The 13,222-nt window shown below is 48.5% G+C and overlaps 2 long non-coding RNA genes across 3 annotated transcripts in view; both read left to right on the forward strand.

Moving 5' to 3' along the window:
- LOC125993668 (uncharacterized) overlaps positions 1 to 13,222 on the forward strand; it is a 218,928-nt gene that overhangs the window by 130,313 nt on the left and 75,393 nt on the right. The window lies entirely within an intron of this gene.
- The window catches only part of LOC137840157 (uncharacterized), a 40,894-nt gene that overhangs the window by 25,575 nt on the left and 2,097 nt on the right, over positions 1 to 13,222 (forward strand). The gene's annotated exons all lie outside the window — the stretch shown is intronic.

Here is a 13,222-nt window from a genome sequence, read left to right on the forward strand (position 1 = left end):
AGGACCCTGAACTCGCTACCCCCTTCTGCGTAGCGTGCGGCACTGTCGCGCCTTTTCTGGAATGTCTGCAGTACGCGCACTTGCTCCTTTTTTTCCTCCTCTTATTTATTTATTTATTTATTGTGTTATTTATTGATTACTTATTCAGCACGCTGTTGTTATAATTGTTTACTTGTTTGTCTGTTGTGGGCCATGTCTTGTCACCGTGGGATAGGGGGGAACGAAATTTCGGTTTCTTTGTGTGTCTTTGGCATGTGGAGAAATTGACAATAAAGCTGACTTTGACTTTGACTCTCCAACAAATCACCTGCTATTTTTGAATTGCTACTGGACATTACTGTCTGGTTTGGATTTGCGACCAAACAAGACAAGCACAGACTGCAACGGACAATCAGGACTGCGGAAAAGATAATCGGGACCAACCTCCCATCTATCCAAGACTTGTACTTGACCAGGAAACGTGCAAGTAACATCTCAATAGACCCCTTTCACCCAGGTCGCAGTTTGTTCGAACTACTCCCCTCTGGACGGCCTTACAGAGCACTGTATGCCAAAACCAGCAGACACAGCTTCTTTCCCCAGGCTGTCGCTCTGATGAACTCACACCACTCATAGAGTATCAGACACATCACTGGGCAATAATATCCTGTTCTTGCAACTTAAATGCTGTTAGTCACCTGGATGTTGTTAGTCACTTAAATATTGTACAGAGGCTGAGATCAACCGGAGTCAAATTCCTTGTGTGACATGCACAAACTTGGCCAATAAAGCTGATTCTTGATTCTTGACAATAACTTGGACCTGCTCCTTCTCTGAGAAACATGGCAACAGCCCCTGGATTTCTTTGCTCTCAACCAATCCGCTCTGTCCAACTACAGCTACATCGTCAAACCCCACCTCTCTGGGCAAGGGGGTGATATTGCTGTAGTCCTTAAGCAGTCCCTACCTATCACTGAACTGAACCTCAACCTCCCATCTATTTCGTCCTTTGAATATCTCGCTTTCTCCCTCCCCAATTCTACGACTGCTGTTCTCATCTACCATCCCCCAAAGTCACACCCGCCTTTTCTTTCTGAACTCTCTGAACTCCTCACCATTGTACTCTCTGTCTCCTCCCGCCTCCTACTACCCTGGATATAGTCTGCTCCTCCTTTCCACTCGTATCCAACCCCCATCCACTCGCCTTCCCACTGTCAGATCATCTCTGCATCCTCTACTCCGCCCCTCTACCCTCGCCTCATAATCCCACAAAACGCACCATATCCTACCTATCAAGACATTAAAGCCACTCACACTTTGCCAGCTCAAGTTTCAAGATGGCGGCGCGTGCACGCGCAGTGACCTCTCTCTGTCCCGCCCGTACGGTGTTTTGTTTGTTTAATGAGTGTTTGTCCGACAGTTTTATGTGTTCGTCTCGTCGTACTAAATCGTGCTACATGTACAGCAGGCAGGTTCTGCTCGACATCGGCGAAAGTGAGTTTTGTGGCGTTCTGGACTTTGATGCGGAGACATTAAAGGCGCTCGGACTGCTCCGTCCTGGAGCGTCGCCGGACTCACCTGCTATTCCTCCCCCGGTTGGAAAGCGTCGGAAGCGGTGTGCGAGGAGGCAGAAGAGGGGCAAGTGCGGAGGCGTCCGGGCCAGGTTGGCGGCCAACCCAGCTCGCCCGGCCGTGCCTTCCATTCTTCTGGTCAATGTTTGTTTGCTGGACAACAAGATGGATTACATTCGCCTGCTGAGATCTACTAACCGGACAGTGCGTAACTGCTGTGTGCTCGTGTTCACTGAGACTTGGTTGACTGTCAACATTCCGGACTCTGCTGTGCATCTGGAGCGGGTATCGTGCCATCGGGCGGACCGTGCCATTGTGAGAGGGGGAAAGTCGCGAGGAGGTGGAATATGCGTCTACATCCGTGACGAATGGTGCCGGGACTCCGTAGTGCTATGCAGGCACTGCTTGCCACTGGCGGAGTTTGTGATCATTAAGTGCCGTCCATTTTACCTGCCGAGGGAATTTACTTGCAATTCTGCTAGTCACGGTATACATCCCGCCTTCCAACATCGAAGGCGACAGGATCGCGGCTCTTAGTGAACTGTACCAGGTTGTCGGTGAACAACAGGGGGCGCACCCTGACGGTTTCACCATCTTCGTTGGGGACTTGAATCATGGTAACCTGAAGTCTGTTTTTCCGAGGCTTCACCAGCATGTTAATTTTCCAACACGTGGTGATAGCTTCCTGGACCTGGTCTGCTCTACACACAAGCGGGTTCGGGTGTGGCCTGAGGGTGCCTCTGATGTGCTTCGAGACTGCTTTGGCACTACTGATTGGGACATATTTAAGCGGGCGGCCACTTGCAACGATCGGACAGACATGTCAAGTCAAGTCAAGTTTATTTGTATAGCCCCAAATCACAAACAGTCTCAAACATAGACAAAAATTGACAATTATTCTCAAAGCATCCCCTGATCTTAAGCTCCCAAAAGGGCGAGGAAAAACAAAAAAAAAAACCTACATAGAGGAGTATGCTGACTCTGTTTCCTCTTACATCACAAAGTGCATTAACTCACTCGAAATCCATCGTCACTCGGGCTAACTGGAAGCCATCGCTGACGGGGGCTTGTCCTCAGGCTGCTGAGGGCCAGGGACAAAGCCTTCAGAGCGGGGGGATGAGGCTGGCTTGAGGGCAGCGAGGGCCAACCTGTCCCGGGGCATCAAGGAAGCGAAAAGGGCGTTCTCTTGCAAGATTACCGCCCACTTCAAGGACAGCAGGGACGCACGGAGCCTTTGGCAGGGCATTAAGACCATCACGGACTACAAGCCCGCGTCGCAGAGCTGTGAGGGCAACGTCCGTCTGCTCAGCGATCTTAACCGCTTCTTTGCTCGCTTTGATGCTCAAAACAGCACTTGCCCACTGAAGACCGCTCCCCCTCCACACAAGCAGCCCCTGTGCCTCTCTGCCGACAGCGTGAGGAGGGCGCTTGCCGCTATCAACACCCGTAAGGCGGCAGGCCCTGACAACATCCCAGGTCGAGCGCTGAAGGACTGCGCTGGGGAGCTGATGGGTGTCTTCACAACAACCTCCTGCTGAACGTCAACAAGACCAAGGAAATTGTTGTTGACTTCCGGAAGGGTCACACCCAACACCTGCCACTGACCATCGACGGTGCTCTGGTGGAGAGGGTGAGCAGCACCAGATTCCTGGTAAAAAAAGCAGACTTTGACTTTGACTTTGATATTCTGCCCTTCCCTCTGACCCCAACCCCTCTTCCCCTGATTACTCACCATCATGCTCAACAACATCCTCTCTGACTCCCTTGACTCCCTAGCCCCCTGGAAAACGTCATCTGTCTCATTCACCAACTCCGCACCCTGGTACACCCCGGAACTCCGCTCCATGAAACAAACTGGCCCTCAACTTGAATGCCTCTACAAAAGAACCCGCCTCACCGTCCAGGCTGAAACTTTCAAACAACGCATCTCCTCCAACCATGATGCTCTTCTTGCTGCCAAATCCGCTTACTTCTCATTCCTCATTAACAACACCAACCGGAACCCCCACATCCTGTTCTCCGCCGTTAACAAATTGCTCCAGCCACCGGCCTTCAACTCAACCTCCTCACCTGCCCTCTGTAACTCTTTCCTTCTCAGCTTTAACAAAAAAATCACCCAAATCAACAGTTCTCTGACCGCCACCATCAATAACTCTTTCTCCCCCACCTCCCCTGCTCTCCTGCCCCGGCTTCCTGACCTCCCGACCTTCCCCTCTCTCACTGCCTTCTCCCCTGTCGACTCCTTCCACGTCCTGGACATCATCACCACATCTAAGACAACCACCTGCTCTCTCGATCCCCTTTCAACGACCCTAACTAAGACCTGCTTCCCTGTCCTCCTCCCTCACCTCACCACCCTTTTTAATCAGTCTCTATCCCTTGGCCACTTTCCCACTGTCTATAAATTTGTCACCATCACCCCCATCCTCAAAAACAACCCTGGACCTAGTCAACCTCTCCTACTACCGTCCTATCGCCAACCTTTCATTCCTTTCCAAAACCCTGGAACGCATTGTCTCCACCCAACTCCACACCCATCTCCTGTCCAAAACCTCTATGAACCCTTCTAATCCGGATTTCGCCCACTTCACAGCACCGAAACCGCTCTTGTTAAAGTCACCAATGACATTGCCACAGACTTAGGTGCCCTCAACATCTTACAACTACTCGACCTTAGCACAGCCTTTGACACTGTGAACCACTCCATCCTTCTTCAAAGGCTGCGCCAACTAGGTGTTGAGGGCACTGCACTCGACTGGCTCACCTCATATCTCACCAATAGACACCAATTCGTCTCTCTCTCTCCGGCCACACATCCATCCTCTCCCCAGTCACACAGGGGGTGCCCCAAGGCTCAGTTCTCGGCCCCTTCCTCTTCATCTGCTACGTCTTACCTCTCAATTATGTCGTCCGCAATCTCAATCTGGACTTCCACTGTTACGCTGATGACACCCAGATCTACATACGCACTGCGCCCACCTGAAACCCACAACTTCCTCAAACTCAACAGTGACAAACCAGAGCTACTCCTCATAGGCACTAAATCCTCCCTCAATAAAACTGGACCCATCTCACTCACCATTGACTCCCGCCCCTCTGGCATGCAACCTTGGCATTATCTTTGACCCTACCCTGTCCTTCCACCCTCATGTTAGCTCTGTTGTCAAGACCTACTTCCACCTCCGCCGCATCGCCAAAATCCGACACAGCCTCTGCCGCTGAATCCCTTATTCATGCCTTTATCTCATCCCGGCTTGACTACTGCAACTCCCTTCTCACTGGCATCACTGATCACTCACTCCATAGACTTCAACTAGTCCATAACTCTGCTGCCCGCCTCCTTACCCGCACCCGGTCCTGCAAACACATCACTCCCATTCTACACTCTCTCTACTGGCTCCCCATCAAACAGCGCATCATCTTCAAGATACTCCTACTCACCTTCAAAGCCCTTCACCACCTGGCCCCCCCTTGCCTATACGACCTCCTTATCCCCTACCGCCCCGCCCATCCCCTCTGATCCTCCACTACTTCACGTCTAACAGTTCCAAAATCGAAACTGAAATCCTTCAATGACAGAGCCTTCTCCTGCAGAGCAACCCGATTCTGGAACTCTCTCCCTCAATCTGTCTGTGACACACCCTCACTCCCCATATTTAAGTCCCGTCTAAAAACGTACCTCTTTTCTCAAGCCTGCGACCTCCCCTACTCATAACCGGTGTCCTGTTTCTAACTTTATCCTATTGTCTCCTCCCCGTCCCCCCCCCCCCCCTGAACGTCCTCACTTTTGTTTCCCTGTAAGCATCTTTGGGTCTTTGAAAAGCGCTATATAAATGAAATCAATTATCAATTATTACTATTATTTTGTGACTGGGCTGGCCTGAAGAACCTTGTTCTTTGCCTTGAGGAACTTTTATGTAGAGATGGATGTATGAGATAAAGTACATCCCCTTTTTTGATTGAAATGTAAGATGTATTGATTGATTTATTGAACATTTATCGATCCCTTGGGGTGGGGAAATCCAGGCCCCAGCAGTATCCATACCACAGAGCGGGTATACAAAAGACACACAGATGTTATGAGCGCAACTCAATAGGCTCTCATAAGGCTGCCACACAACGGCACCACAAAGAAAGCCAGAAAGTGTGAAAGATAAAAGCAAAGCAAAGCAAAGCAAAGCAAAGCAAAAAGACAAAGGAAAAAAGTAACAGCGGCCAACCAACACCCCTCAATATCAGAGAACACCCCAAAACACACAAAATAGCCTCCACGGGGTCCTTAGACAGGTGTAAGGGCAGTCCAGTTCAAATCAGAAATCAGAAATCAGAAAACATTTTATTGTCATTCTACACAGTACAATGAAATTGGAGACCTCCATCCAGTGCATGAGGTAGATAAAACAAGTAACATAGTCAAGTAAACGACTAATAGAAAAGTAGATGAATAATCGGAAACAGTAGTGCGGACAAAGTGCAGTAGTAGTGCAGGAGGAAAGTGTCATCAGTGTCGGCTGGAGTTGAGGGCGGCTATGGCTTGGGGAAAGAAACTGTTTTTGAATCTGTTTGTCTTCATTTGCCTGTAGCGTCTTCCAGAGGGCAACAGGTCAAACAGGGCGGAGCCAGGGTGGGAGCTGTCCGCTGAGATGGCCTTAGCCCTGCTGAGGCAGCGGGTAGTGTAGATGTCCGTAAGGGAGGGGAGAGGGCGGCCAATGATCCTCTAAGCTGCCTTCACCACTCTCTGCAGCTTCTCCCTGTCAGCGGCGGTGGAGCTGCCGAACCATACTACAATGCAGTAGGTCAGTAGACTCTCAATGGAAGATCGGTAGAAGGTCAGCAACAGGTCGGTGTTGAGGTTGTACCTCCTGAGGACTCTCAGGAAGTGTAACCGCTGCTGAGCCTTCTTGACAATGGTGGTGATGTTCTCTGACCAGGAGATCCGGTCAGAGATGTGGACGCCCAGGTACTTGGTGCTGTGGACCCTCTCCACCTGCTCGCCGTTGGTGAAGAGGGGAGTTGGCTCAGGGCTGTGCCTTCTGAAGTCTATGATGATCTCGTTGGTCTTCTTGGTGTTCAGAGCGAGATTGTTCTCTGAGCACCAGTCGACCAGCTCCAGGACCTCCTCTCTGTAGGCTACCTCATCGCCATTGGAGATGAGACCGACCACAGTGGTATCGTCGGCGAACTTGACAATCCGGTTGTGGTTGTGAGCCGGTCTGCAATCGTGAGTGTAGAGGCAGAAGAGGAGGGGGCTCAACACACAGCCCTGTGGGGAGCCGATGCTCAGCGTACGGGTGGAGGAGAGGCGGGAGCCAACTCTCACAGCCTGGAGTCGGTTGGTCAGAAAGTCATTAATCCAGGCACATGTGAGAGAAGGGAGTCCGAGAGTGTCCAGCTTTGTGGTGAGTCTGTCCGGGAGGATGGTGTTGAATGCCGAACTGTAATCCACAAAGAGCATCCGGACATAGCTCTGCTGCTGCTCCAGGTGGTTCACCGCCCAATGGAGGGCTACGGCAATGGCGTCCTCTGTGGATCTGTTGGTTCGGTATGCAAACTGGTGGGGGTCAAGGTGTGGGGGAAGATAATCCTTGATGTGCTGAAGAACCAGCCTCTCAAACCACTTCATGATCACCAGAGTGAGGGCCACTGGTCGGTAATCATTCAGGCTAGAGATGGCCGACTTCTTCGGCACTGGGATGATGGTTGAGGTTTTCAGGCAGGGCGGGACGGTTGCTAGGGCCAGGGAGCGGTTGAAGATTGTGGTGAAGGTGGGGGCGAGCTCCTCAGCGCATGCCCTCAGCACCTTGCCGGGGACCCCATCCGGGCCTGCGGCCTTGATGGGATTCACTGCAAGGAGCACCTTTCTGACCTTGTGCTCCTGAACAGTGAGTGGAGTGATGTCAGAGCTGGGTGGCGGAGGGGGCAGGGCAGGGACAGGGGAGTGCTGCTGGGATGTTCCAAACCGAGCAAAGAAGCTGTTTAGCTCCTCTGCCAGCTGTGCCCCTTGGTCTTCGACTTGAGCGGCACTGCCCCTGAAGTTGATGATCTCCTGGATGCCCTGCCACACCTTACGGCCGTTGTTGCTGGACAGGTGGGACTCTATGCGTTGTCTGTGGTCCGCTTTCGCCCGTTTGACTCCTCTCCTCAGCTCAGCTCTGGCAGCGCTGTACAGAGCTCTGTCTCCTGACCTGAAGGCGGTGTCGCGGGCTCTGAGGAGAGAGCGGACCTGGCTGCACATCCAGGGTTTCTGGTTAGGGAAGACCCGGATGGTTTTGGTCACAGTCACATTGCTTGTGCAGAACTGGATGTAGCCCAGAAGTGTGTCTGTGTGTGTCTCCAGCTCCTGGTGGTCGAACAGGTCCCAGTCTGTCCGTTGAAAACAGTCTTTGAGTTTGTGGAGTGCATCCTCAGGCCAGGAGGTGATGGTCCTTAAGGTGGGTCTGAGTTTGCGTCTGAGGGGGGTGTAGGCAGGGAAGAGCAGGAGGCACAGATGGTCTGATTGCCCGAGGTGGGGAAGGGGGATAGCAGGGAGCGGCTTGCTAGCTGCATGCTAGCATCGGGGATATCCGGGCGCAGCCAGGTTTCGGTTATAATAATCACACAACAGTCCCGGACGTAGTGGTTTCCCATGAGCTGTAGATCCAGGTCATCCATTTTATGCAGCAGGCATCTGGCGTTGGAGAGAAACAGGCTCGGGAGAGGCGGCTTGTGCGGTTGTTTACGTAGCCTTAGCATTAGGCCAGACCGACGGCCTCACATTTGCTTCCTCTCTCTTCTTCGCCTGCGTCGCCTCCCAGACCCGACAACAATCCACGGAGACCCCGGCGGTCTCGCAATCTCGTCTGGGATGTTGTGCTTGCGGTGAAAGTCACTTGAAATAGGTATCCGTGCTTGGTATCCAATGTCCGTGAGCGAGTGGAAAGTGTACTTGGGATTCCCAGTACAGAGTGTGCCAAAGAGTGAAAATAAAAAAATATAGGCAAGGAAAAAAGAGCACTGGCGTGGAGAGCCGTAAGCCGCTGCGTCCGTGCGCGCCGCCATCTTAGCGCTCAATGGACCGTGGTCGTGAATCGGTGAAAACATCACAAAGCAGGCAAACGTGTGAGCAGCGTGCTGGGCACCCAGTCGGGGCACGTGCAGATGGTCACCATGGGGCTAGCACGGCGAAGGTCGTTGGTTCCGACGAGCACGAGGTAGCGGACTCCCCACAGGGATCGCGGCTGCGAGGCCAAGGCGAGGGACCCGGTCAGCACCGGCTGGATAAGCAGGAAGCCGTCGTAGAGTTACGCCAGTCTCGACCGATGCGCACAGCTATCCCGGTCCCAGGGGTAAAAAAAAATCCGATCTGAAGCAATACCGAGCTGTGGTAGAAGGCACCAGGATCGCCGAATGGAGAAAAAAGACAGAAAAGATGGAAATAAAGAGAAAAAGAGACACTGCTGGGAGGCTGCCACTCACGTCGGTGCCATACAAAAAAAAAAAAAGTTGATACTTCATGATATTTTAGGCGAAAAATATTGCCTTCTACCTTGCAAATGTTTCGCACACCCCCACACTGAATGTAATTTTTGTTGTTTCCTCAAACTCCTGGCAGTGGCACTGCCTCGTTTCGGAGGTAACAGGTCATGCAGAGGGTGTTGTTGATCATGCATGTCTCTGACCAGCTTCACTGCAGCCTCCTCCCTCCTGGTCTGAAGTGATTGTTAGGGTTTTCAGGTTAGTTTGATCCTATGATTATGTTGGAATGTAGACTGTAATGATTAAATCAATCACGTCTGGCCCTCACAATGCAGAGTCTGTTTCCCACAATAGTGTAAAACACCCCCTGCTCTGATCTTATCAGAGGCCGGGGGTTCACCAAACCTGTCCACTCCCACCCCCACTCTGTTCCTCCTAATAAATATGCCCTTGCAGGGAGGAGACTTTTAGACTTCATTCGATAATCGCTGTTCAGACAGCGACGAATGGACTCTCCACCTGCAGGTGTACAAAAGAACTTGCTTGTCTTCTGTTTGGTTCTTGCAAAATAAGTTGGAGTGAGCAAATCTCTAACATTTTGGTGCCGAAACCCGGGATCCTCATACCCACCATCTGACCGGCGAAGGAGGACGTGCTGCATTGTCGACAAGCCAGCGTCCATTTGGAGGACCTGGAAAAGAAAGTCCTGGGAAGAGAATTCTTCGCTGGGCCAGCATCTTAGGTCTGCCTTCGTCTGACAGAGGTGGATTGACGGGATCCGGCGGTGCAACGAACCAGGGGACAAGTAAGTTAAAGCGCTAAAGATACGGCTTTGGTTTGTCCGGGCTATGAGATTCGGCTTTGGTTTGTCCGAGCTATGAGATTCGGCTTTGGTTTGTCCGAGCTATGAGATTCGGCTTTGGTTTGTCCGAGCTATGAGATTCGGCTTTGGTTTGTCCGAGCTATGAGATTCGGCTTTGGTTTATCCGAGCTATGAGATACGGCTTTGGTTTGTCCGAGCCATGAGGCCTAAAAAAGCGCTGGAGTTAGTGTGATTGAGTGTGTGACTGGTAGGATAAATTGACTAAAAAGCAGTTCTAGCGTTGATCCACGGCAATAAAACAGGCTAGTAATCTGTTGGAAGGTCAATTTAAACCTGCATTGAGGATCCTCAAAGAAATAAATAAGTAATAATAGTAATAATAATAATAATAATAATATTTTTGAGACAGAGATTGTAAAACCTAAAACTACTAGAATTAAGATGGGAAATAAAAACGGTAAATCTCTACCTCTTGACGGAGATGAGAAGTACATGGCGAGTAGATTTCTTAATTGTATGCAATACATGCCAAAGTGGAAGAAAAAGTATGGTGTAGAAGGGAAGTTGAAAGTTGAAGTGTGGAAGATAGTGGTTGAAGTTTTGGAGGACAGTGTGGCTAGGAAGATAGGACTGAAAAAGAAAAGAAAAGAGAGTGAATTGGATTGTGCTAAAATGTGGTTGAAAGCTTCACAAGAAAGAAGAGAACAAATCCAAAAGACAAAAGATAGAAAGTTGAAAAGTGATGAGGCCGCCATTCAATTGAGATTTGAAAAAGAATTCAGGGTGCATAGTGGCATCCCATTCAATGATACAGCTGAGAGTGCTTATCAACAACAGCTTAAAAATGCGCTCCTCACTAATTTCCGCCCTGAAATAGGCAACTGGGTGAGGAAACATTTGGTGGAAGTGGATGTTGCAAGTGTGACAACAACTATGCAATGGGCCAGACATGCTGAAAAGGTGATCAAAAAAGGCAAAAGTTCTGATGTATTTCATCTAGATAATGATGATGATGAACTAGATGAAGATACAACAGTCTTCTTCCAAGGGTCCCAGCTAGGCAGAGGGAGAGGTAGAGGCCAACAAGGTCGCAGGCCGCCATATAATTCAAAACCCCCACGAGATTCTGACAACTGTTGGAACTGTGGGAGACGAGGACACTTCACACGAGAGTGTCGTTTTGCAAAACAATATCAATCAAAGGGTGGAGGAAAGAGCAGAGGAGAAGCCAAATGTTTAGCATGACAAGCTTCCTCCTCTTTGACCGCTTATGCTCATACAGAGAAAGAAAGAATAGATGCCCATATGACAGCAAAACATGTCATTGTCAGATTATTAGAATTTTTTTAGATTATTAGAAGTCCTGTCCATCCAAGAAGTATGACAATGCTGTTTGTATGCCCAAATTACAAATGACTAGAGCTCAAATTGTGTTACACTGAAGTTAAAATATGCAAATCAAGTGGTAAAGGAATGCAACTTGCTTCTAGAAGATAAATAAATAAAATTAGAATGTGCTGTCCTCGTGTGCATGGGAGGGACCAGCTCATGATCGACCACAGGAAATGGCCAGCCTGTGACGAATCATTGTTGCTGGGAACTACCTTTTGCATGCGAGAGCTGTGCATGTGTGTGCGTATATGTTAAAATGATGAACATTGGCTAAAGTTTTAGTATAAAAATTTTTTGCTAGACTGTGGTCTATCCAATTTGCACCGCAGAACAGAAATGATTTTGAAAGATAAAAATGAGAGGAAAGAGAGAAATCTGTTTGCGAGCAGAAACTAATCCACACTAGTGCATGTTAGTGTCAAGCCCTCATGAGAAATTCGGAGTTAACAAAACAACGGAACATGCTTTCAGGAATTGGAAGAAGCTAAATTGTGAATTTAAGATTTTGCAATGCTACATTTAATAGGAATAATTGATTGGTTGTGTTATAAGATTATACAAAATTCTAAATGCAAGCTAAATCTGAGAGATTGAGTTCTTCAAATTTAAAAACAAAGAAAAAAATTCAGATTAATTTGTCAGTTGTTTGGTTTAGTTAAGTCTTTTTTGAATTGGTGGATTGTTCTACCAGGTAACCTAAGTTGAAAATGATATATGAATGTTGTGTGGTGAGCTTGGATGAATTGGGACCAATGTGATAGAAAGACTCCTTTTTGGAGACTGCGTGTGAGATGCAAATGAACATTGATGAATGATAGCCTGAATGAAAAGAAATTACAGGTTGAATGGTTGAAGTTGTTGGCGACTACTATGGAAAATTAGTAGAGCGACTTTGATGAAAGAACGATTTTGAGCAGGTTGAATGTTAGAAAGAAACACGTAGCTTTTGGATTGATAATTAACTAGAAAAAAAACTGGAGAACCAGTAACACATGTAGAAGATGTGTGAACTGAGAAATTGAGAAGCGTTTTGGAAAGAAAGTCAAATTAAATGATGATGGAATTGTATGTAGTAAAGAACGCATTCTCCCAAAAAGTTTGTCAAGGTGTGAGGCATGGGCGTTGCCAAGCCTCAAAAAGGGGGGGGAGTGAGTAGGACAGATAGTGGAAGATAGTAATAATACAACACTTTATGACAATGAATTTTCGAATACATTTGGTGTTATATTGTGGTAAATTTTTTGTTCTGGTGTAGATAGGTTAGCAACACGAGAGATTTAGAGGTTCAAAAGAAAGACAGTTAAAAGAAAACATTTTTGATTTGGACAATTGCAGGCTAACAGGAACATGAGAAAGATAAGAACTACGAGGGGAGATCCAATTTCATTGGGGAGATTGAGAATTCACAGCACCATACTCTAAGTCACATTTTTGAGCAAGCATGACAATAACATGTGATAGGTCAAGACATACAGATCAGGGCTTGATGTGGAAAGCAGACCTCGATGAGTTGATTTTCAATAATGATACTGAAGACAACATACTGTCCGATTAAATTGGAACTATAGATAGATAAAATGTAGCTCAAAAAATAGGATGAGTTGCAGGATTTACGATATAAAAACGAGACCGCTGTTATTAGGAGAATTTGAAGTTTGGTAAATAAATGTTACCAGCAAATTGATGGAAGCAGCTACATTTGGAAATAGTCTTACAAGTGTTCAAACCAGCCTGTCATTCTCAGTGTCAGGGCCCCTGAAACCCAATCCAAGACTTCGCCTGCAGCCGTGAACAACCACAAAATGGTGCCTGGCTCTGAAGCACCTTTGACCTTTGGCGAAGGACAAGAAAAGACTGCTGTTGTGCTTGGAGGAGGACAAGTACACTCCGGAGGAAATACAACATCCTCGGGGACGAGAAAAGACAGTGAAAAGCGGAGGAACTCACAATGATGAAAATTGACTCATTTGAACAATAGACTCATTCAAGAGTGATGGATGGG

The sequence above is a fragment of the Syngnathus scovelli genome, chromosome 3, assembly GCF_024217435.2.
Source record: "Syngnathus scovelli strain Florida chromosome 3, RoL_Ssco_1.2, whole genome shotgun sequence".
In the NCBI taxonomy this organism is placed as follows: Eukaryota; Metazoa; Chordata; class Actinopteri; order Syngnathiformes; family Syngnathidae; genus Syngnathus; species Syngnathus scovelli.